Genomic DNA, 22,867 nt, shown 5'->3' on the forward strand with positions numbered 1-22,867 from the left:
CACGTCACTAAGCAGATCTGCCAACAATGTGACTACATCCTTCCAATAGTTTCTCCAGGCACTAGATATTGCACCCCTACAAATAGAAGTGGCCTCAGCTCAATGGTAGGAATATTGCTTAGTCTCATGAATGAGGCAAAAGAAAATGGCAAACCTTTGGTAACTCTGGTTAATAGCTGTGAGAGTCGATCATAGAGACATTATGGGCATTCAGAGAATGCTTTCAGCTGAAGAGAAAATAAAAATTAAAGGCCACAGAAAATTAAAAAGTTTAGAACTTTCCTCCGGGTGAGTCAAAAATTTGGATGCTTGCATCATGCCAGAGAGCAGTTGAACACAATTGTGCATTTAAGAAGGATCTGGGTAAACAAAAGAGAAAAGGAATATGCTGAAGAGGAAAGCTCAGCAGGAGAAATTGACCTGTATGGAGCAAACCAGACATCCCTATAATAGCCGTTTTCAGGTGGGCAGAATACACGAATGTAAAGCCACCTAAAGTACCCCAATGTGGCTGTAGGGAGGCCACCTGAAAGTGGAAAACTTGTCACCTCGGAGCACTTACTCAACCCACCTTGGGGAGGTATATTCTCCACTTCCGAGCGTTCCCCCAGGCACCTAAAAGCAGCAAGGCAAAGCAGCTAGCAGCTTTCAGGTGCCGAGAAGGGGGCAGGCTGATGACAGTCAGCCAGCGACCCAACTCCACGCTGCCGACAGCCCCCTTCCCTGCTATGGAGCTGTCGGCAGTGGGGGGGGGGGGGTTTGGGGTGCACTGCCCTGCCCTGACTCAGGAGCTGGTGTTTGCTCTGCGGCACCTCTCCCTGCTGCGGACCTTTCAGGTGGTAGACACCCGCAGCCGGCTCTGGAGCCGCATTCACCCGGCGATTCTACCCAAAAGCAGCTAATGATTTACCTGGCCTAACATTTTGATGGACATAATCTTTGGTCTTTAATTTTAACCCTCACTTTGAATTACTCTGATTTGACAATGTAATTCAATTGGAAAATGGTTTTTACATGGACTGAAAATAAAATCCAAAAACATAGCTGAAAAGAATTTGAGTAATAACAAATCTTAAATGAATCATATATGCAGCAACTGTAGCACGGCTACAGACCCTTTCGGCCCATAAGCCCGAGCCACCCAATTGACCTATAACATTTTGAACAGTGGGAAGAAATCCAAGAAGACATGGGGAGAACAGACAAACTCCTTATATACAGCGTAGGATTTGAACCCCAGACAAAAATCGCTGGAGCTATTACAACGTTGCGCTAACTGCTATGCTAATCATGCCACCCATTCAAGCCCAATTTCATGCAAGTCACCTAACTTGTTCAGTCAATTAAACTTTTCAATTTCTAACAATAATCCTACATTCAACAGAAGCCAGTAATCAGTTCTAGTCCATCAAGGATCATAGATAACACTACAAAAACTTAATGGAAAATACAATAATTTTCTGGCCCCATTTCTACTGTACTCCCCAGTTCACTCATTTCTCACTGTCAGAATAATTTTGTACCTTTCTTAAATCAATAAAATAACCCCTCCCAACCGCCCGCCCCCCCTCCAACAACTCTCCAAACTCCAATACAAAGTTGCCAATTTTTATACAAGTTCTGAATGATATTGCACCCATACCAGTGCAACATGTATATTCAAAGAAATTGGGAAGACAATGGGGCAGAATTCTAGGCAGCTTTCACATACTGATCTGGCTTTGGACCACTCAAACAGATGGTTCTTTCAATTTCCTCATTTTCTACCACTCCTTAGACATTCCTGTAATACCAAGGTTGCTTCCACTCTGGATCAGGAGTGAAGGAATTTTAAACGATTGGGGCTGGAGGCTAGGAGCTTGTGATACCACATGCTGGGGGCTTCTACGTGCCTCCAATTCATGCCCTCATGGTTCACGATACAATCCCAAATGTTCCTGCTCCATAGCTCAGAGGTTTCCAAAGCTTACTGGGTTTATGGCATTTCCTCAAGGGTTTTGCGCATATTCTTGAATCTTTTCTCTGACAGGTAACTTAATTATATGAGTCTGCGATTCATTGAGGTTATAGCTAATGTTTAGTTTAACTCCATATACTCATGCTTTCTTTAGACCTCTCAATGACAAATCTTTGATAACAACCTATAATCTTAAATTTTAATTTAGTAACTGACCCAACATTAATTCAGATAAACCAGGCAACTACAGGCTAGAGAGCCTTACCATCAGGAGGATACTAGGGGGGGGGGGGGAAGAGAGAAATCAATTAGCTTGACTTTTGAGCATGGAAAATCTAATTTAACTGAGTTTTTTTTTGAAGAGGTGATCAAGGGGATTTGCGAGACCAGGGTGCCATGTACATAGATAGTGTTGACATGGACTTTAGCAAGGCTTTAGATAAGGACTGAAGACTGGTAGACTGAAGGTTAGATCACATAGGATCCAGGGCGAGGTGGTCATATGGAGAACTGGCTTGTGAAGGGAATCACAGAATGGCAAGTGGAATAGTTGTTTGCTGCAGGCATCGCTGTGGATCCCATTGTCTGTCATGACTATTAATGATTTAGATGAGAATGTAGGTGGCATAACTACAGGTTTGCAGATGAGACTAAAATTGGTAGTACAGTGAAGGTTACCAAAAGTCTGTCTCAACTGAGAAAGTGGGCAAAGGAACAATAAGTAGAATTTAACTCAGACACGAAGTGACATATTATACAAAGTTAAATCAGGGTAGGCCAAACACAGTGCATGTCAGCACCCGAGAATATTGTAAAGCAGATAGACCCAGGAGAAGTACTTAATTCCCAAGAAGTGGCCAAACAGGTAGACGAGGTGGCGAAGAGACATACAGCACAGCTGGGCCATGGAGTCATTTTATAGCTGTAGATGGACTACAACTGGAACCCTGTGTGCCGTGTTGCAGGTGAAGGTGCAGAAAGAAAATTGATAAGGATGTTGCAGGGACAGGGGGTGGGGGGAAACCAGAGTTATAGAGACTGGATAGGCTGGGACTGCTTTCCCTTGTGGGGGGCGGGGGGGGGGGGGGAGGGAGAGAATTAAAGGGTGACCTCAGTGATCAATAAAATCAGGACATAGATAGGGTGAATAATCAGTCATTTTTAAGCAGGGTATTAGAGTCAAAAACTAGAGAAAACAGTTTAACGAGGGAAAGGAATTTTAAAGTTCCTTTTATTGTCATGTGAATGACAGGATATACTTCATATTTTTACTGCCATAAAGCAAAGAGTCACCATGAGCATTGCACAACAGGAGAATGAGAAGCAAAAGAGAGTCCCTTCGGAGTGTACCATGATAATGGGCTGTATAAAAGGGGGCAATGAGTCAATATACAGGAAAGATTGAAAACCTGACTGAATGGTGCCCTAACAACTTCAATCTCAATGTCACCAACACCAAGGAAGGGAAAACCAGGTATGTATGATCCAGTGATCATTGGGAGAAACCAGAGGTGGAGAGGGTGAGCAAATTTAAGTTCTTGGAAGTCACCATCTCAGAGCATCTTATCTGAACCCAACACACCAATGGCATTGTTAAGAAAGCACATCAGCACCTCTACTTTCTCAGGAGTTTGGGGAGGTTTGGTATATCAGAAACTCTAGCAAACTTCGATCCAGGATGAAGGGCTCAAGCCCAGCTACATCACCATCTGGTATGGGGACACCAATACCTTGAAGTGTAAAGCCCTGCAAAAGGTAGTGGACACAGCCCAGGACATCACAAGCAAAACCCTCCCCACCATTGAGAACATTTACAGGAAACACCACTTCTGGAGAACAGCAGTAGTTATCAAGGATCCACATCACCCAGGACATGCTCTGTTCTCACTACTGCCATCAGGAAAGAGGTATAAGTGCCACAAGATTTGCACCACCAGGTTCAGGAACAGCTGCTACCCCTACACCATCAGACTCCTCAACAACACTCATTCAGGGAATCATTTAAGAACTCATTTTTTTTGCACTACCATTAAGTGGTAAATTCTGCCTTGTCCACAGGAAAAAGGATCTCATGGTTGTACGTGATGCCATGTATGTACTCTGGCAATAAATCTGAATTCTGAGGATTCGTCGCCAGTACTCCTGCAGACTCTAATCAGAGGAGGTTGTGGACAAGGATTTAATTACATTTAAAGGACATATAGACAGGTACACGAATAAAGCCTCGTTTTGTGCTGTATAATTATGACAATTGCCATTTTCACAAGTTTTACTGGAGTTACACACAGAAACATGGTCTAACTTCATCTCTGAAAGGCCTGGTTCTTAATTTCTCAACTCTGCCTCCAGTTTCAGACTCCAAACCAGAGGAAATTCAGGAACTTTCATTTAATCTTCTGTAGTTTCTGTGATTGCTCCTTGTATTTTAAGAGTTTAAGTATTATTCTGATAAATACATGTTGTATCAAATGACCAACAGATATGGTATCCAAAAATTACTTGTCATATTCACAGTCTGGTCACACAACTCAAATATTAACTGTATTGATTTTGATTTTGGGAAAGAAGAACATTAAAAAAATAAAACAAGGGAAACAGAATAGGCTTGAATGAAGACTGCCATTTCTTTGTTTGACAACGTTATTCTGCACTTTACGTACTTTTCTTACAACCCAACTAAAAGATTGACTGGCATAATCTTTGCAAAGCAGGTCAGCCACTGATTGAAGTTTCATAAAATGAAAGACAAGGCATGACAAATCTCTCATGCTCAACAGCAATTTTAATACGTTAAGGAGAGGTCTCAAAATCAGAAACAAGTTATTTGATAATGGACATCAATGAAGTTGCTGCCAATCCAGAACTTGGTTCTGTGACTATTACAGGAAAATGTAGCCATCATGTCTACTTACGTGTTTTTGAAGTTTATATTTTAGTTCAGATATTGGTGGGGACAGCGTCTGACACGAAGTCTAGCGCTGGCAGCCATAGAGACTAGTGCATCAGAAGGTTTTGTGGATATCAACTCTGCAACCCCTTTTGTGTTATGCTTGGAGTGTATTCCAAGTGTTAATGAAACCTTAAAAAGAAAGGCATACACTGCATGAGAGGTGCTTATAACATGTTAAAGTACATGAACATTATGCATTGTACCTATGTAGTTTATCTGCATGGGGAGGAAGAATTGTATCCCTTAACCTGCCTCATGCAACTAACCATCATAGTGTTGAAAAGCATTTCCTGCTGCAACACAAACTTGGAAAGACTATAACTTGCATATTCAATTCATGTGGATGAATATTCCACAAAATTCCATTGTACCTCACTGTATTCCATTGATCACATACAATGTAAAAGGTTTTGCTGCCATAACACAAACAGAATTGAAAACTGCTACTTACTGCACTACAGCCAGGAATAGGTTTGCAGAGTATTATTCTGATGACTTGATGTCTCACCACCACCTAAAAGAAATAAATCTGTAAAGGATAAAAAAAAATTAGAATTACTCCTATTGATAAACCAAAATAATTGAATTAGGGAATGCAAGCCTCAATAGAAGTTTTATCAACAGGATACCACCTTGATTAAATTTGTGCTCTGCTGAAAGGACTCAAATCACCTCAGGGAACCACTGAAATGTCTGCCCATTCTTCAACTGCAAGCTGAAGCACTGAATTTCAATTCAATCACAGCAGGGTACTAAAGCCAAACTGATGGTTGGTCAGTTTGCAAGGGGGAGCTGTCACTAGATGACAGTCAAGAAGGGCAAAATAAATTGAGGTTGACCTCAGGCCTGCTAATACAGTACAGATTGGGAATCGGTCTCAAGATTATCCTAATTTGAATGGACGAGCCAACTACTCTGGGACCTTCCAGCTCACATTCATAAGAAATTTAGATAAAGCACGGCATTTGTGCAACTGTATCCCACAAGGAATAAGCACTCACATCACAAAAAAAAAATGCTAGAATGGGAAAATAGAAGGGATTGTTGCTGATGGGTTTCATGTTAGTAAACCCTATTGGTTCAATTATTCCAAATGAGAGTGCACTTAATAGAGCTCTCCTAACAACTGTAAAACTCTGCTGCCAGTGTCCCAAAACCAATCAAATCACATTCACCATCATATCCCTTTGCTTGCTGAAGAGTTATTTTGCAGGAAAATAATTATCCTAATTCCAAAATTACCATCAGCCCATTCCTCACCATCTCTGTCCAAGGCTTTATCTAAACTTCCAACCACATTACCCTTCAAGATAGTCCAGATCAGGTTCTGGTCACCTAAATGTTGTGCAACATACCTCCTGGCACAAAGGCCCTCAATGAAGGAAATTGTCCTGTTCTTTTCATTTAGTTGCTCATTAAATCCGACTATTATATCCAGGCTTTTTGTCATCTATCTTAATAACTCTCTATTTAACAGTGTTCTGGGAAAGTTTACTTTATTAGGTGCCCTGTAAATACTAATATCTGATGGTAAAGCAAATGGAAAAGATCAATGGCTATCTTGACTGCTAGTAAAGAGTCTATAACAACCATTACCAGGATTCCCACAAGAGAGCAACAGCTTTTCTCTTTAGAGCAACAGAGAGTGAGAGGCGACTTAACAGAGATGTACAAGGCTATGAGGGGGAGAGAGAAGACACCACCCTTTTCTCAGAACCGCAATGGCCAATACTGGAGGACATCTGTTTGAGGTGATTGGAACAAAGTTTAGGGAGAGGAAGGTTTTTCTTTGCACAAAGCGTGGTGGATGCTGACAGAGGCAGCGATTGAGACTGATACAATAGGAACATTTAAGAGACTTGGATGGGCACATGGAAGCAAGAAAAACGGGGGGGGGGGGGGGGAGGAGGTGGGGGTTATAGACTGAGAAAGGAAAGAGTTAGATTGATTGTGAAGTAGGTTTATATAGGTCAGTACAGCATAAAGGGCCTGTTCTGATCTTACAGCATCATCTTTCAGTGACACTGGCGAGGTAGTTGTGGGATGTTTCAAGCCTCTCCCAGTCACATAGGATCATAAGGAAATATGACATTTTGTATCTACACCTCATTCTAAAATACAAGGTTTAATTTTGGAATATTGTTTCAAATTTAAAACTGCAAAATGCAATGACTGTCAGAAAATTAAACTATAGTATCTAAACATAGAAACCTTACAGCACAATACAGGCCCACAAAGTTGTGTCAAATATGTCCCTACCATAGAAATTACTAGGCTTTCCCATAACCCTCTTTTGCTAAACTCCATGCACCCATCCAAAATCCTCTTAAAGGACCCTCACATATCCACCTCAACTACCGTTGCCAGCAGTCATTCTACACACCCACCACTTTCTGTGTAAAGAAACTTGCCCCTGACATCTCCTCTGTACCTACTCCCCAGCACCTTAAACCCGTGTCTTCTTGTGGCAACCATTTCATCCCTGGGAAAAAGCACTGGACTATCCACAAGATCAGTGCCTCACATCATCTTAAACACCTCCATCAGGTCACCTCTCTTCTCCTTGGAGTGGAGGAAGACAAGACCGAGATCACTCAATTTTTTTTCATAAGCCATGCTCCCTAATCCAGGCAACATCCTTGTAAATTTCCTCTCTACCTTTTCTATGGCTTCCTCCACATCCTTCGAATAGTGAAGTGACCAGAACTGCACACATCTGACCAAGGTCCTATATAACTACAACCTCTCAGCTCCTAAATACAATTCCACGATTAAAGTCAATATATCATAAGCCTTCTTAACCACTGCATCAACCTGCGCAGGTGTTATAGACTCGAACCCCAAGATCCCTCTGATCCTCCACTCTGCCAATAATCTTACCATTAATACTATATTCTGCCATCATAATTGACCTACCGAAATGAACCACTTACCTACTAAGGAAGAAAATACAGAGATGGGGTTGGGACAGGAGAAAGAAGAGAAAAAGAATGGGAGGGCTGGAAAAGGAAAGGCACACCAGAAAGTGGAAGTTAAAAGTCGAGAAGTGAGGGGAGAGAACACCATAAAAGGAGATAGGGAGAAAGCTGGTTAAAGGGACATAGTAAGGAATGGGATCAAGGATTTCTAATCATCTCCACTGATACCAACACACGCACACTTTAATTTAGTTGCTTCTCTAAATCAACTTGGTGTGTGCATGCACACACAAAAAGAAAATTAGAGATTCAAATAAATGATAGGATAATTTGACTTCTCATTTCGGATAAAAGTCATTTTGAGAAAAAAAATCAACAGTTCATAAAACTGCAACTACAATCAAGGCACTAAAAACTGGAATTTACCAAAACTTCTCACTCAAACAGGCAGCATCTTTGAAGGAGAACCACAGCAAGTATTTTACATCAATGATACTGCATCAGAACTAGTTCTGCAAAGCATTTCCAACATGTGTTTAATTTAGACAACTAGTCCATTTGAATAGCAAATTCACCGGTTCAACTGGAATTAGAGCCACAATTTCTAAACTCTAGTATAGTACATTACAAATGTACTCACACAGAAAAATATTACTGATCCATCACTTATCAAACAAGCAAAGAAACCATTTAGCTTGGATAGCTATTTTGCTACCTCACAACCACAAAATCATTGCACGCCCACATAAACACTAAGTTCACACAGCAACAGAACATTTCCAGAGTTCACAACAATTATATTACAAAAACAAAACACTTAAATATACAAGCATTCCCTGGCATTGGAAATTGAAAAATTAAAATTTTATACTAACATCTCCAGTTTTACTTGTTAAAATGCATTACAATTAAGCTAACATTCTTATTTTTAAGTTTACCGTGACCCGCAAGACAGTAATGCAAGACATGAGTAAAACACGAAAGTCAGTAGACACCAATGCTGGAGAAACTCAGCTGGTCAATAGTGCACTTAATACAGCGAAGATAAAGCTACAAAACGCCTGAAACGTTGGTTATGTATCTTTGCTGCATGCAAGGTTACACCCTTTGACCTGCTGAGTTTCTCCAGCAGTGCTTTTACAGATGCAAGACATTTTTGATTGCAAATCTTCAAAAAGGCCTTGTGAACAGCCACAATCCTTCAAAACATTGGACAAGACTGAAATTGGAAAAACGTTTAAATTCCATAAAGGTTAAATTCCCCCCTCCCCACCCCCAAAAGCAGTCTTCCCCAATGTTATGGGGGGGGGGGGAATGCAAAGATCCCTAGCCATCGTTTGAAGTCACCACTTGAACATGGCTTAAATAGGAAAGGAATAGGTTGGGAACAACTTCAAGTTACAGGGGAAGTTAAACACCGCGGCTGAAGTAAAAACACAACGCTGGAGAGGCTCAGCAGGTCAAACAAGCAACTTTTCGGGCTTGAGAGACCTTCATCAAAGCATGAGCAAAAAAACAATTATAGATAGGTGTCTTGATGAAGGGCTCTCAAGCCCAGAACATTGCAGCTTGATCTCTGCTGTCCAAAGTACACCGTCTGACCTGCTGAGTTCCTCCAGCCTTGCGTCCTTCCAAGTCCGGGGGTGGGGTGGGGGGGAAAAGAAAAGGTCACAAATTCACAATGCAAATGGTCCTTTCAAAAACAGGACCGTCTTATATTAAATGCCCACTAAAAACTTGCAAGAGCAAAACAAACCGCCATCTGCTTGGATTGGGGGGGCGTTTTCTGGGAGTATTGTTGATTAATTATGAATGAAATATTAATACAAAAGGGCTGACATTTAACACTACAAGCCTCTGGGATAATAAAGAGTCCGGCCACAGAGCTGCCACGTCTGTTTTCCATTCAGCCCTCTCCGAGTTTATGATCCTTTTTTTAAATATAAAAATATAATTTAATAAGGAAGGAAAATGGAGGTCGGCTGCAGGAGAAGGGGGAGTTGTTTTACCTGCCTCCCCCGCCACCAACCCCCCCCCCCCCCCACTTCTCTCCTGACAGCCTCGTCCCTCCCCTTCAGTCAGGAGGCCCCAGGCTCTCCCGCGGACCACTCGAGGCCGGGGAGGAGAGATGCGTCGGGGCCTACACAACCCTGAGGGCAGGGGGACGCGGGGCCTAGGGGAAACGTCGCTCTCTCCCCCCCCCACCGGAGGGTGAGAGGGGGTGGGGTGAAGCCCCGCACGATGCCGGCTTACCCTGGAAAGGGGGGGATGGGGATGGGGAAGGTGTGTGCGTGTGTGTGTGTGTGTGTGTCTGATCCGCCCGCCCGCGCCTCTCTCTCCCCCTCTCTCTCTCTCTCTCACTCTCTCTCGCGTCTTCGCCTCTCGCTCCGTCGTCGCCGCCGCGGCTTCTCCGCAGAGTTCTCCGATTCTAAGATGGCCGCCGCGCACCCGCTCACGTGACCACCGCCGCCGCCGCCGGCCGCCAGGACCCGGATGTCGCTCGTGCCCGCGCGGGAGGCGCGCTACTATCGCCGCCGCCGAGCTGACGGGAGGAGGGAAGGCGGCAAGATGGCCGTCCTCTGCTCGACGCCTGCTCCCTCACCACAGCAAAGGCAGGGCAAGCTCCCGCACATACACTAACGTGAAGGCCATCGTTAACATGAAGATCTAGGTCAGTGGTTCTCATCCTTTTATTTTTATTCAGATTTATTGTCAGACCACATTCTGGGATAAGCTTATCCCTGGGATAAGCTGGCACCCCATTTAATTGGCCGTGCAGTGCCCTGCTGTTCCCACTGGGCCCCTCTTAACCAGGACACTAACTGCAGGCCTTTTCAAATTGCCTTGTAAAATGTTGCTAGTTACTAAGTTGAAGACCCATGTACAGGGTTATTACCCGGGGGAAGCCAGTCAAAACTACCCCAGAGAGCTCAGGCCCGGTCAAAATCTATCCCGGGTCCCAGACCTACCTTGAAGGTGGTCAGGCCTGGTCAAAATCTACCCTGAGTCCTAGACCTACCTTGGAGGTGGTCAGGCCCAGTCAAAATCAACCCTGAGTCCTAGATCTACCTCGGAGGTGGTCAGGCGGGTCAAAATCTACTCTGGGTCCCAGACCTACATCACAGGTGGTCAGGCCCAGTCAAAATCTACCCAAAGTCCTAGACCTACCTTGAAGGCCGTCAGGCCTGGTCAAAATCTACCCTGGGTCCCAGACCTACCTCGGAGGTGATCAATAAAATCTACCCAGGCATCCTCTTCCACTGATTATGAAAGGAGAAATGGCTCACCAGCTTACTCTGGAACTTAAACACTCACTCACCACGTTATTGAGGGATTCCCTCTTAAGGGGGAGACACACAGATGGATTAAGGAGGAGACACACAGGACCCAGTAATCTCACACAGGTCCCACGAGAGCCACCCAGGGGGCTGCAATTTGAAAGTGCCCACTGACCACGTCATCCCTAGTGATAGGAGAATCTACCTTCAACCAGGAACATTACGTGTGACGTCCTTTTCACACTGGGTTAATCGGCGTGCCGGCGTCAGCTGATGCCAGGGATTGATGGCCTCCATACCTACCCACATCCCCACTGCCAGCTTGGTGAAGGATTCGCTTTCCCACTGGACCCTTAACCAGTAAATTGCCCATCAATTCCTGGGACAAGGTGCCGGTGAAAAAGGGGCCTCTTTTTTCCTGCCAGTAAGGCAGGTAATGCAAAAAAAACCCCACAAAAACAAATAAAGAAAAGTAAACAAACTGATTGTGCATTAGAGAGCGAAAAAAAAAATCAAAATTGGTACTTCTGTTAAATTTGAAGAGACTTGGCGACCTTCATAAGTTATTTCCACGTGACTTAGTTAGTATAATTTATTTTCCCTTCCAGACTGATGAAGACCAGATGATTAATTTTTATTAATAAATTCTCAGAATCGGCTGCCCAATCTTTCTTTTTTAGATTAGGTGGAGTTTTATATAATAAAATATTTATTTTTTGAAAATTTCAGTTTGAGGAGATGAGAACATATTCGTCAATTGTGGTGTCATGCTCTAGGTTATATGATGTCATTTAGTGAAATTTTCTCCCTTTTTAATTATGTACTCCTCCTCATGTATTGTTTACCTATAATATGATTAATAAAAAGATTGTAAAAGAAAGATTCAATTTATTATCGTAGTAATAAAACAGGGTCATACTACATGAAATTTCTTTTTGCATGCTGCGAGGCAGACAGATTCGCCAACGGCAGGAATTGCCTAAGTGCCTCTACAGTCAGACTTACAGTCAGAAAGAAGCAAAGAGGATCCTCCAGAGTCACTGAATGTCCATGGATTCACCTCCAGTGCTTCCGCAGCCATCCAGAGTCCATTGGCAACCCGAGCTCCAGATCTGAACATCCAACACGGTCAGGAACCCTTCAGCGCCCCCGGCACCTCCTCGTACCCTGGTTCCAATACCTGGTACCCTTCCAGCCAGTTACGAGCCAGTCTCCTGCATTCTGCAGTGAGTCTCCTGACAGCAATCTCCAGTAGCCCACAGCATCCACAGGTTCCTCACCTTGAGTCAGCAGTAGCCCGCCGCATGCACTGGTCCCTCAACTGCAGAACACCCACCCCCTCCACTGATCCGCCGCTATGATGACCGTCCCTGGGGGGGGGGGGGTCAATCAATAATGTCAATATCAAATCAATAATGTACAAAATAAGTCCTTAAATGGGCCCTGTTTGAGTTTGTTGTTGAGGAGTCTGATGGTGGAGGGGTAGCAGCTTTTCTTGAACCTAGTGGGGCAAGTCCTGATGGGAACAGCGAGTGTGTGCTGGGTGGTGTGGGTTCTCGATGATTGCTGCTGTTCTCCAACAGCAGCGCTCCCCGTAGATGTTCTCAGTGGTGGGGAGGGTTGCCTGTGATGTCCCAGGCCGTGTCCACTACCTTTTGCAGGACTTTATGCTCAGGGGGGTATTGGTGTCCCCATATCAGACTGTGAAGCTGCTGGTCAGCACAATTTCCACCATGCCTCTGTAGAAATTTGCTAGGGTGTCTGATGTTGTACCAAACCTCCACTAACTCCTGAGAAAGAAGAGGCACAATGCCATTAGAGCGTTGGGTCCATGAATGATTCTCTGAGATAGTGTGGGACAGCTCTCACACATTAAAAAGTTAAGGCTATAAGATGTGGGACAGTGATTCTCAACCTTTTTCTTTCCCTGCACCTAACACTTAAGTAATCCTTTACTAACCCCAAAGTATCTATGCACTTATGGCATAGGATGGTCAGCAAGCATAGGCTGATGGACAGCAAGTGTCGGCTGATGGATGGCATAGGTGCTCTATGGTTGGTAAGGGATTACTTAAGGTGTATGTGAGTGGAAAGAAAAAGGTTGAGAACGATTGATGTAGGAGCAGAAATAGGCTATTCAGCCCACTGAGTCTCCCCCATCATTTAATCATGAGCTGATCCATTTTCCCACTGCCCCGCCTTCTCCCCATAACCTTTGATGCCCTGGATAACCAAGAACCTATCAATCTCTGCCTTAAATTAACCCAATGATCTGGCCTCCACAGCCACCACCACTCTATGGCTAAAGAAATTCCTCTGCATCTAAATGGATGAACGCCCTTCACTCCTGAAGTTGTGCCCTCTTGTCCGAGACCAGTGGTTCGTAACATATTTTCCACTCACAAACCACCTTAAGTAATCCTTTACTAACCATACAGCATCTATGACATCCTGTACCATGGATACTCTTGTGGTTAGTAAGGAATTACTTAAGGTGGTATGTAAATAGGAAAAAAAAGTTAAGAACCACTGTCCTAGACTCTCCTAGCATTGAAAACAACATTGCCACATCTAGGGCTTTCAACATCACTCCGCATTCTTCTGAACTCCAAGGAGTACAGTCCAAGAGCTATCAAATGTTCCTTATATGCTAATCCCTTTATTCCTGGAATAATTCTTGGGAATCTTCCCTGAACTCTCTCCAATGCCAGCACATCCTTTCTTAAAAAAGCAACACATAACTAACTGTACCCTGTATTCCAAATGTGGCCTCACTGGTGCCTTATAAAGCCTCAATATCACATCCCTATTCCTCTTGAAATGAATGCCAACATTGCATTCGTCTTCTTCACCACCAACTCATTTTGGAGTGGCCAAACTTAAAATTTTTAATTTAGACATATAGCACAATAACAGGCCATTTCAGCCCACGAGTGTAGGTTAATTGGGCAGCATGGATTCATGGGCCGAAATGGCCTGTTAGTGTGCTGTATGTCTAAATTAAAAAGTTGCCCACTCCTGCTTTAGTGTATCCTCCACGAGGAATTCCAAGTCCCCTTGCATCTCAGAATTTTGAATTTTCTCTATCCAATAGTCTGCCTTTGCATTCCTTCTACCAGAGTGCATGACATTATGTTTCATTTGCCATTTCTTTGCTCATTCTGCTAATCTATCTAAGTTTCTCTTCATCCTTTCCATTTCCACATCATTACCTGCGCCTTCAACTACCTTTGTATCATCTGCAAATTCAACCTCAAAGGCATTTTTTTCTGCAATCGGGAAACACACCAGCAAGGAAGTGGTGGTAGTGGTGAAGGAAAGTCAACAAGCCCACTGCTCCCTGCCACAATTCAACACCATAACAAGGGAGAGCTCCCATATGTTAAAATTAAGATAGCCACCATCATCCCAGTACCCAAGAGGGCAACAATAACAGACCTCAATTACTACCGCCCTGTTGCACTGACCTCCACCATTATTATATGCTTCGAGTGTCTGGTGAAAGTACACTCCCAGAGACACTGGACCCATTTCAATTTGCCTGTCAAAGAAACCATCCCACAGAGAATGATTCACTCTGTGCTGGCTCACCTGGAGAATGACACATCATACGCCAGGCTGCTGTTCTTTGACTTCAGCTCAATGTTTAATATGATCATTACCCAGATGGAGAACTGTCCTCACTGGGTCTCAACACCCCCTCTCTGTAACTGGATCCTGGACTTTCTAACAGAGAGACCATGGTCCATCCAGGTCAGTAGCAGAATGTGCTCAGTCCACTCCTGTTCACGTTACTGACCCATGACTGCATTGCTAGATCTAGTTCCAACAGTATCATCAAGTTTGCAGGTGAAATATTTTAAATTTTAAAAAAACACAGACATACAGCATAGTAACAGGCCATCGAGTTTGTGCCGCCCAATTAGCCAACATCCCTGGTACATTTTGAATGGTGGAAGGAATTTGGAGCCCCTAGGGAAACCCACACAGACACAGGGAGAATGTACAAACTCCTTACAGACTGTAAAGATTCAACTTTAAAATCTTCCTACCATGTATCGTTGTTTAGATATGACCTATTTTTGTGAAAATGCGGAACCATGAAGCGCAACGTGTCGTTGAAAATTCATTCTCTGCATTCGCACTTGGACGACTTCTCTGCTGATCTCAGTGCCGTCAGTGACAAACACGGTGAAAGATATCACCAGGACATTGCGACCATGGAAAAGCAATATCAGGGCAACTGCAATCCATCAATGCTGGCCGACTATTGTTAGATGCCGACATGAGAGGCATCAGATGCTGAGTGCAAATGAAAATCAGCGGCAAAACATTTTTACGTCAGTTGAACTAACACAGTGTCAGCATCATTATGTGATTAAACATGCTGAATTCAATAAAAGTTAATTTAATGTTTCTCCCACTTCCTACATGTTCAGCTTGAAGTTGTCTATCATAATCTCAAAATGTTTTTCAGGAAGCAAACCTTTTGAAAATATTAGTTCTCCAGTGTTATCGTGCTGTATATCTAAATTAAGAATTAAATTTTAAAAATAATGGACGGTAGGAGTAGAGGAATCAGGATGACAGTGGTAGAAATGGCAGAATGGAATGGAACGCAAGTTGGCAGGGTGTGATTGTAGTAAAAAACACAGAGATGCTGGAGTTTGCGACAGAGACAAGGGATTGAGGGAAAAGAATGGAATTCTTACAGGGGACAGGGCATGAGGAGGCATAGTCGAGGCGGCTGTGGGAGTTGGTGGGTTTGCAGAAGATGTGTGTCAAGTCTTACGAGGGTGTCAGAGGGACTGAGAAAAGAATGAAATCCTTATCGGAGACAGGATGTTTCTTGCGATGGAGATGGAAGAATTGAGAGAAAGGTTCTTCTGATGGAGACAGAGGAATTGAGAGAAAGGTTGTTGGGTACAACTAGCAGGTCATCAAATAGAAAGCTAAGATCATAAGGGGAGACCACAAGGGCTGGAGGAGAACTACCACAATGCATTAGCAACTTCCGGATGATAAACTAATTGGCACCACAGCACCATCTGCTGTGCTGACAGATCACAAAAGAACAGAAAATTCATCCACACTGTATGCTTCCACAAATCAATCTGCGCACTCTCCACAATGAGTGCCTCCAGTGAGGGTTTAGTTTGTGTAATAAATGTTTATCTGTTCACTGAGTGTACCAGTGTTGAGTTAGACCCTGCAATATTTGCCTCTCAAGTTCAAGGTTCATTTCATTGTCATGTACTCAAGCAAAAAAATGTAATAACCACGAGATATACAGACTGGCAGGTTAGCGGTTAGCGCAAAGCTGTTACAGCGCCAGTGATCAGGACAGGGGTTCGAATCCTGTGTTGTCTGTAAGGAGTTTGTATGCTCTCCCATACTAAATCACAAAATTCTGTAGACACCATGGTTGAAATAAAAAAGCTCATAATGCTGGAGAAGTTCAGGTCAAACAGTGTCCTTTATGTAGCAAAGGTAAAAATACATAATTGACGTTTTTTGTATGATCTCCCAGTGTCTGCGTGGGTTTTCCCCGGGGACTGCAGTTTCCTCCCACTTCAAAATGTTCTGGAGGGTGTAAGCTAATAGGGTGTAATTGGGCACACGGGTTCATTACCGTGCTGTATGTTCAGTACTTTTACATTATGACAAAGGTCAACTTTTGCCTGCCGTAATTTAGACAGATACATGAATGGGAGAGGTATGGAGGGCTATGGACTGGGTGCAGGGGAGTGGGACTAGGCAAAAAAAATGCTTTGGCACAGACTAGAAGGGCCAAGGGGCCTGTTTCTGTGCTGTAGTATTCTATGGTTCTAAATTCAAGATTTAAAATATAAATAGCTTATGCAAAAAAAAAAGAGAATAAGTGAAGTAGTGTCTGTGGTTCGACATCTGTTCAGAAATCTGATCAGGGGAAGAAGCATTTTTGTACCATTGGATGTTCGTCTTCAGGCTCCTGCACCTCTTTCCTGATGGGAGCAGTGAGAAGAGGGCATGGCCTAGGTGGCAGGGTCCCTTGAGGATAGAGGCTGGTTTCTTGAGGCTCCCTCTCTTGTCTTAAATGGAGTGATGCCTGTGATCGTGCTGGCCAAGTTCACAACTCTCTCTGTAGCCTGTTCCTGTCTCTTGACACCTCCATACCAGATAGTGATGCAATCGGTCAGAATGTTCTCCACAAAACCAGTTTGTGGTTTCAAACTTCCCTTCCCCCACCTCTCATCCTGTCTTCCTAAAGATTGGTCAATTTTAAGATTTGTCCCTCATTCAATATTTAGCTGTGACTACAATGGAGGGGGAAGGGATTTTTCAATCAGAAGCAGCCCATTGGAAGCCACCTCCCTGAGACAATGAGACCATTAGCACCTCATTTGGCTCCTGTTCCTTGCTCCAGTTGCTCAGCTGGTTTTGCAAAAGGAAGCCTCTGATTGTGTGATCTGGGCCAATCCCTGGCTTTCAACCTGATTGCAAACTAGACTAGAGGCCAGACAGGAGTGATCTCTGTGGTCAGTCTTCAACAAGGCATTGCCAGTTACTAACCAACAGCAAGCAGGATGCCCAAAGTGTAAGTTCAAGTCCAGCAAAACCACATTAACGTGGAGACAGTTGCTTCAATGCCCGGGGATTCAGGTAAGGGTAAATTCTATCAATTGTAAACTACGTTAGTTATTGAAAGATCTCAAGGGCCTTTCAGACTGTTGTTCTTTGAATGAGTCATAGGCAGAACCTCTTAGTGATTGAAAGAGAAAATAGGGAGCATTTGTTTAGGAGTTCTGCGACTCCCTTACAATGTCTGAGCACTTCATAAGCAGGGAATTTCTGAGCTTTTGGGTAGCTTATTACAAAGAAAAGTTGGGCATTTATGGGATGATTCTAAATCACTTTTAGGATGCTATTGAGTGCTTTACAGCCACCTCTTTTGGCTGAGGTATAACTGAAAGAGCTGGTGCTCATCTTGAGTGTCTCAAGATTCAGAAAATGTAATATTACCTACAATAGCCTACCATAAGGCAGACAAAGATGCCATCAGCACAAATTGCCTGGCACCCCTTGAAGTCAGAGAAAGAGAAGCCAAAGCCACCCCCACCCCCCCGCCCCCTCACCGAGTCACTGAGTGTTCGTGGATTCATTTCTAGCGCTCCCACAGCCACACAGTCTTCGGCCCAAACCATTGGCAAACCGAGCTCCAGATCTGAACCTCTGCCACGATCACGAAGCCTTCAGTGCCTGAGGCATCTTCGGGAGCCCTTCTTGCCCTTGACACCCTCTCGAATTCAGTCTCCCACAGCCTGGCATGAGTCCCTTGGCCATAAAGCATCAGCAGCCTGCAGCCTGTGTGTCTCTTTGCTGATCCACTTTCATCATGCTATGAGCAAAAGACCTTGAATATCTTGCCAAAGGGCTCAGGCCAAAAATGTTGGTTACCCTTTACTTCCTATGGAGGACCTGCTGAGTTTCTCCAGCGCATTTGTGTACTGCACTCAACCTCAGTGTCTGCAGACTTTCTTAATTTGATTTAATATTTGGGGTTAGTTGTTGGAAGTATAATTTCAAGATTCAAGATATTGTCATGTGATAAAACAGGTGTAGTATTACATGAAATTGCATTTCAGATTTACTGTCAGAGTACATAAAGTACATATATGACATCACATTCAACCCTGAGATTCTTTTTCCTGCAGGCAGGGCAGAATGACCACTTATTGGTAGTGCAGAGAAACTACACAGTGCAAGCGTCAACTGTAAACAGATAACGAATGTAAACAAACTGCAATACAGAGAGAACAAAAGGAAACTCAATAAAGTGCACAAGTAAGAGTCCTTAAATGAGTCTCTGATTGAGTTTGTTGTTGAGGGGGAGCAGCTGTCCCTGAACCTGGTGGTGTGAGTGTGACATCTCTTTCCTTATGGCAGCAGCGAGAACAGAGCGTGTGCTGGGTGGTGTGGATCCTTGATGAGCATTGCAGTGTCCCCTGTAGATGTTCTTGATGTGATGTCCTGGGCTGTGTCCATTACCTTTTGGAGGGCTTTGCATTCAGGGTCATTGGGGTCCCAATACCAGACCATGATGCAGGTGGTCAGCCCACTTTCCACCACACCTCTGTAAAAGTTTGCCAGGGTTTCTGATATCATAACAAACTTCTGCAAACTCCTAAGGAAGTAGAGGCATTAAGTCTGCCATGAGATCAGCAGAAATTGTCTGGGACTCCTTACGATAAAGAGAAGCAAAGGTAGTCCCTTCAGAGTCGCTGCATGTCTGGATTCGCCTCCAGTGCTCCCGTGACCGCATAGACATCTGTCCAAACCATTGGCAACCTGGGCTCTAGATCCAAACTTTCAACATGACGAGGAAGCCTTCAGTGCCTGAGGTCCCTCGGAAACCCTTCCCGCATCCCAGTTCTGATGCCTGATCCTTGTCGGTGGTTCAGGTCACAAATGAACCGTATGGTTGGCAGTTAAGAATGAGATTAGTGTTTGTTTGTATTTGGAGTTTGTGGTTAAGATTAGAGGTTATTATGAAATAGAAGATATAATTTTTCAATTATGTATAGTTTTCTCTCCATAGTATAATTCTGGTGCCTGCGAGTTTATTAGTGTGAGAAGTTAATGGTTAACAGAAGAAAAATTATGCTCTGGAAGGGTTTGTCGCAAGGACTTATAGCTTTCAAAACCTCAAAGGGATAGAATTCCTTTCAAATATCTCTGTTCATCGTTTCTCTTTTTTAAACCATACTCCTATCTACCTAAACAAGCTTTTGATGACCTGGCTTGATGTAGGTTTTTGTTTGAGATATTTTGTTGTTGAAGGCACCATGTATTTAAATTTAGACTCACAGCACTGTAACAGGTACAACCGGTCCATGACCCTGTGCTGCCCAAATACAGTAAAACCCCAAGTATCCGGCACTTACTGGGATTGGTGGGTACTGGATAAGTGTACTCTTTGCGGTTGCTTGATATTGCATGTGATGTGATTGGAGAACTAATGACGAGACACGCCAATTTAAAACTTAATATATTTTACCCATTTATTTTCCTTGATTTTTTTTTGCCGGTAGATTGAGGGTGCTGGTTGCCAAAATTCCAGAAAATAGGGGTTTCTGCCCCCAATGAACCTACAAATATGTAAGACCAATACAGGAATTGATGCAAAATCATTTATTTGACTGCGAGTTTTCTGTGGTAAAACAAATGTCTATGGGGCTTTATACATTGATAAGCGTAGGAGCTTGCATGGGTAGACCCACGTTGTTTATCTTGCAGCAGACTTCTATATCACGTATATTACATTTTTTTGTATTTTATTGCATGACAAGGAAATGAACTATTGAACATTACCGCAAAGAAAGCAGGCCCTTTGGCATTTCTAATCTGTGTCGAGATATTTTTCTGCCTAGTTCCACTGACTTGCACCCAGCCCTCCATCCCTCTCCCATCCACATACCTGTCCAAATTCTTCTTAAATGGTAAAATTGAGTACATTCACCACTTTTAACTCATTCCACATTAGCACCACTCTCTGCATGAAGAACTTCCCTGTAAACTTTTCACCCTTAACCCTGGTTTGTATCTCACCTAATCTCAGTAGAAAAAGCCTATACCCACCACAATTTTAAATACTACTATCAAATCTCCCCTCATTCTTCTACACTCCAGGGAATAAATCCAATGGTTCTCAACCTTTTTCTTTTCACTTCCATACCACATTAGAATAATCCTTGATTAACCATAGAACACCTGTGGCATGCTCCATGGTTAGTAAGGGATTACAAAATGTGGTATGCGAGTGAAAAGAAAAAGGTTGAGAACATCTCTGGAAACTTGCTTTTCATAAACATGTTGTGACAAATTGGCACCAGAGGGAACTTCCCATGGGCAAAACTTTTTTGTGGGATCTTGCCGCCCATCAGACTCTGCTGCCTGGCTCAAATTGGAACATTTCCCACTGACAAAATGTTTTATTTCATGGGATCATCTTGTGCACTCCCATCACACTGGTGGGATCATGCTGTGCACAAATCCTGCACTGGTGGGGTATTGCTGTGCACATACCCTGCACTTATGGGATCTTGCTGTGCACCACACGCCAGTTGTATCTTGCTGTGCACCCCCTGAGAAGGCTAGGGGATCTTGCTGTGTTCTCCCACTGGTGGGATCTTGCTGTGCAAACCACACACACACACACACACACACACACACACACACACACACACACACACACACACACACACACACACAACCTGCAGGTTAGATCTTGCTGTGTCCCCCTCCCATGTGAATGCGATCTTGCTGTGCACCCTGCATGGGTAGGGTCTTGCAGAGGGAACAATGTGCTTGTGCCCTAGCGTTATTTTTTCAACCGGACCATCCACTGCAAGAGCTGCGCACCCACAGTGTATGGTCTGCATTCTTCCTCTCTATAAGGGGTGTGCTGCTCACTATGCACATGCGCTGCCTCGCATCCAGCACCGTGTGAAGGGGTCTAGACATGCCACTGGTTGGGTGTGCATGGCAGTCCCAACCAACCACTCTCCCCCCCCCCCCCCCCACCCTTCCTTCCCTACATCTCCCTCCATTTTTCCACCCTCTATCCATTTTGTCTCTGTCCCTTCCCTTTCCTTCTCTCCCAGTCTCATCATGGCTCAGCTCTTCCCCAAATAGCCCTACCCAACCACATGGCCTTGTCCCAGGGTCATTGGCTTTGTCCCCCTCTTCTCAATCTAAAATGGTTTGTTTTCTACAATAGATTATTCTGAAACATTTAGAAATGTTTAGAAATATACCTCATTCAAACCCTGTTGTATAGTAAGATGCAACGTGAATATTTAAAAGATGTTCTGTAGTCAGTGGGAGAGAAATATGGTAGAAGTTGACCTTCACAATGAGGGGGCCTGTAGACTTTGAACAGAGTCCTCGGGGTGGGGTTGGGGTTATCTTGTGGTCTTAGGAGCAGAAATAGGCTATTCAGCCCATTGAATATGCCCTGCCATTCAATCATGAGCTGATCCATTCTTCCACTCAGCCTTCTCCCCATAATCTTTGATCCCCTGGCTAATCAAGAATCTATCCATCTCTGCCTTAAATGGCCTGGCCTCCATAACTGCCTGTGACAACAAATTCCACAGATTCACCACCCTCTAGATGCATTTAGAATCAACTGTGTGATAATCTGGGTTTGTGCCAAACTGAGTAGCCATTCAAATAATATCAGATCTCTTTAACATGAAGGAAAATGGGCTAGCATAGAAAGAATCTTGAGAGTTGATCCAGTGCCAGTGTCAATTCAGCTGCTCCCTACCTCCAACTCACTGTACCATGCATTTCTTGGCAAAGGGATTGAGGATGTGGGTGGAGATTGGTAACCTGCCATTAGACTCCTGCTTCTGGGTCCTCCTTTCATGATGCAACTTTTCAATTTGTTAGCATTTTGAAGGAGGGATGGAAGTCGGCGATTACGAACCATCAACCCCAGGAGTGAGACGAGGGCCAGCGGCCATGAGCTCCACGAACCGAGGCAGTGAGCCCACTTCCGGTCAGGAAATCAGCTGGGGTGGATGCAAGTATTTCCATCCTCTGACACCCCAAGAAGCCTGGTGCAGCTCGCTCCAACATTCAACGGCCAGAAAGATGCGCATTTTAATTTCACCATGTTTTCCTTTTCTCTGAGTTAGAACCATAGAACATTACAGCACAAAAACAGGCCCTTCTAGTCTGTGCTGAGCTATTTTTTTTCTGCCTAGTCCCACTGCCC

The 22,867-nt window shown here is 43.9% G+C and overlaps 2 protein-coding genes across 14 annotated transcripts in view; one reads left to right on the forward strand and one right to left on the reverse strand.

Annotated features, from left to right (window-relative positions):
• Positions 1–10,301, reverse strand: part of LOC138754900 (GRB10-interacting GYF protein 2-like) — a 128,264-nt gene extending 117,963 nt beyond the window's left edge. For 6 of the 10 annotated variants that reach the window (XM_069919877.1, XM_069919873.1, XM_069919872.1 and 3 more), the window contains exons 1-3: positions 10,187–10,300; positions 5,359–5,436; positions 4,870–5,036 (exon numbers count right to left, since the gene is read on the reverse strand). The gene's annotated coding sequence lies outside the window, so the exon portion shown is untranslated. Of the gene's footprint in view, positions 1–4,869; positions 5,037–5,358; positions 5,437–6,503; positions 6,673–10,186 lie in introns of those variants that run through there. The other 4 variants (XM_069919876.1, XM_069919875.1, XM_069919878.1 and 1 more) reach the window with 3 other exon arrangements.
• A 20-nt stretch (positions 10,302–10,321) lies between these two features.
• LOC138754901 (uncharacterized) overlaps positions 10,322–22,867 on the forward strand; it is a 37,283-nt gene continuing 24,737 nt past the window's right edge. The window contains exons 1-2 of one of the 4 annotated variants that reach the window (XM_069919881.1): positions 10,322–10,496; positions 12,057–12,231. The gene's annotated coding sequence lies outside the window, so the exon portion shown is untranslated. The remainder of the gene's footprint in view (positions 10,497–12,056; positions 12,232–22,867) is intronic. The other 3 variants (XM_069919882.1, XM_069919880.1, XM_069919883.1) reach the window with 3 other exon arrangements.

Source organism: Narcine bancroftii, chromosome 2, assembly GCF_036971445.1.
Source record: "Narcine bancroftii isolate sNarBan1 chromosome 2, sNarBan1.hap1, whole genome shotgun sequence".
Lineage (NCBI taxonomy): Eukaryota > Metazoa > Chordata > Chondrichthyes > Torpediniformes > Narcinidae > Narcine > Narcine bancroftii.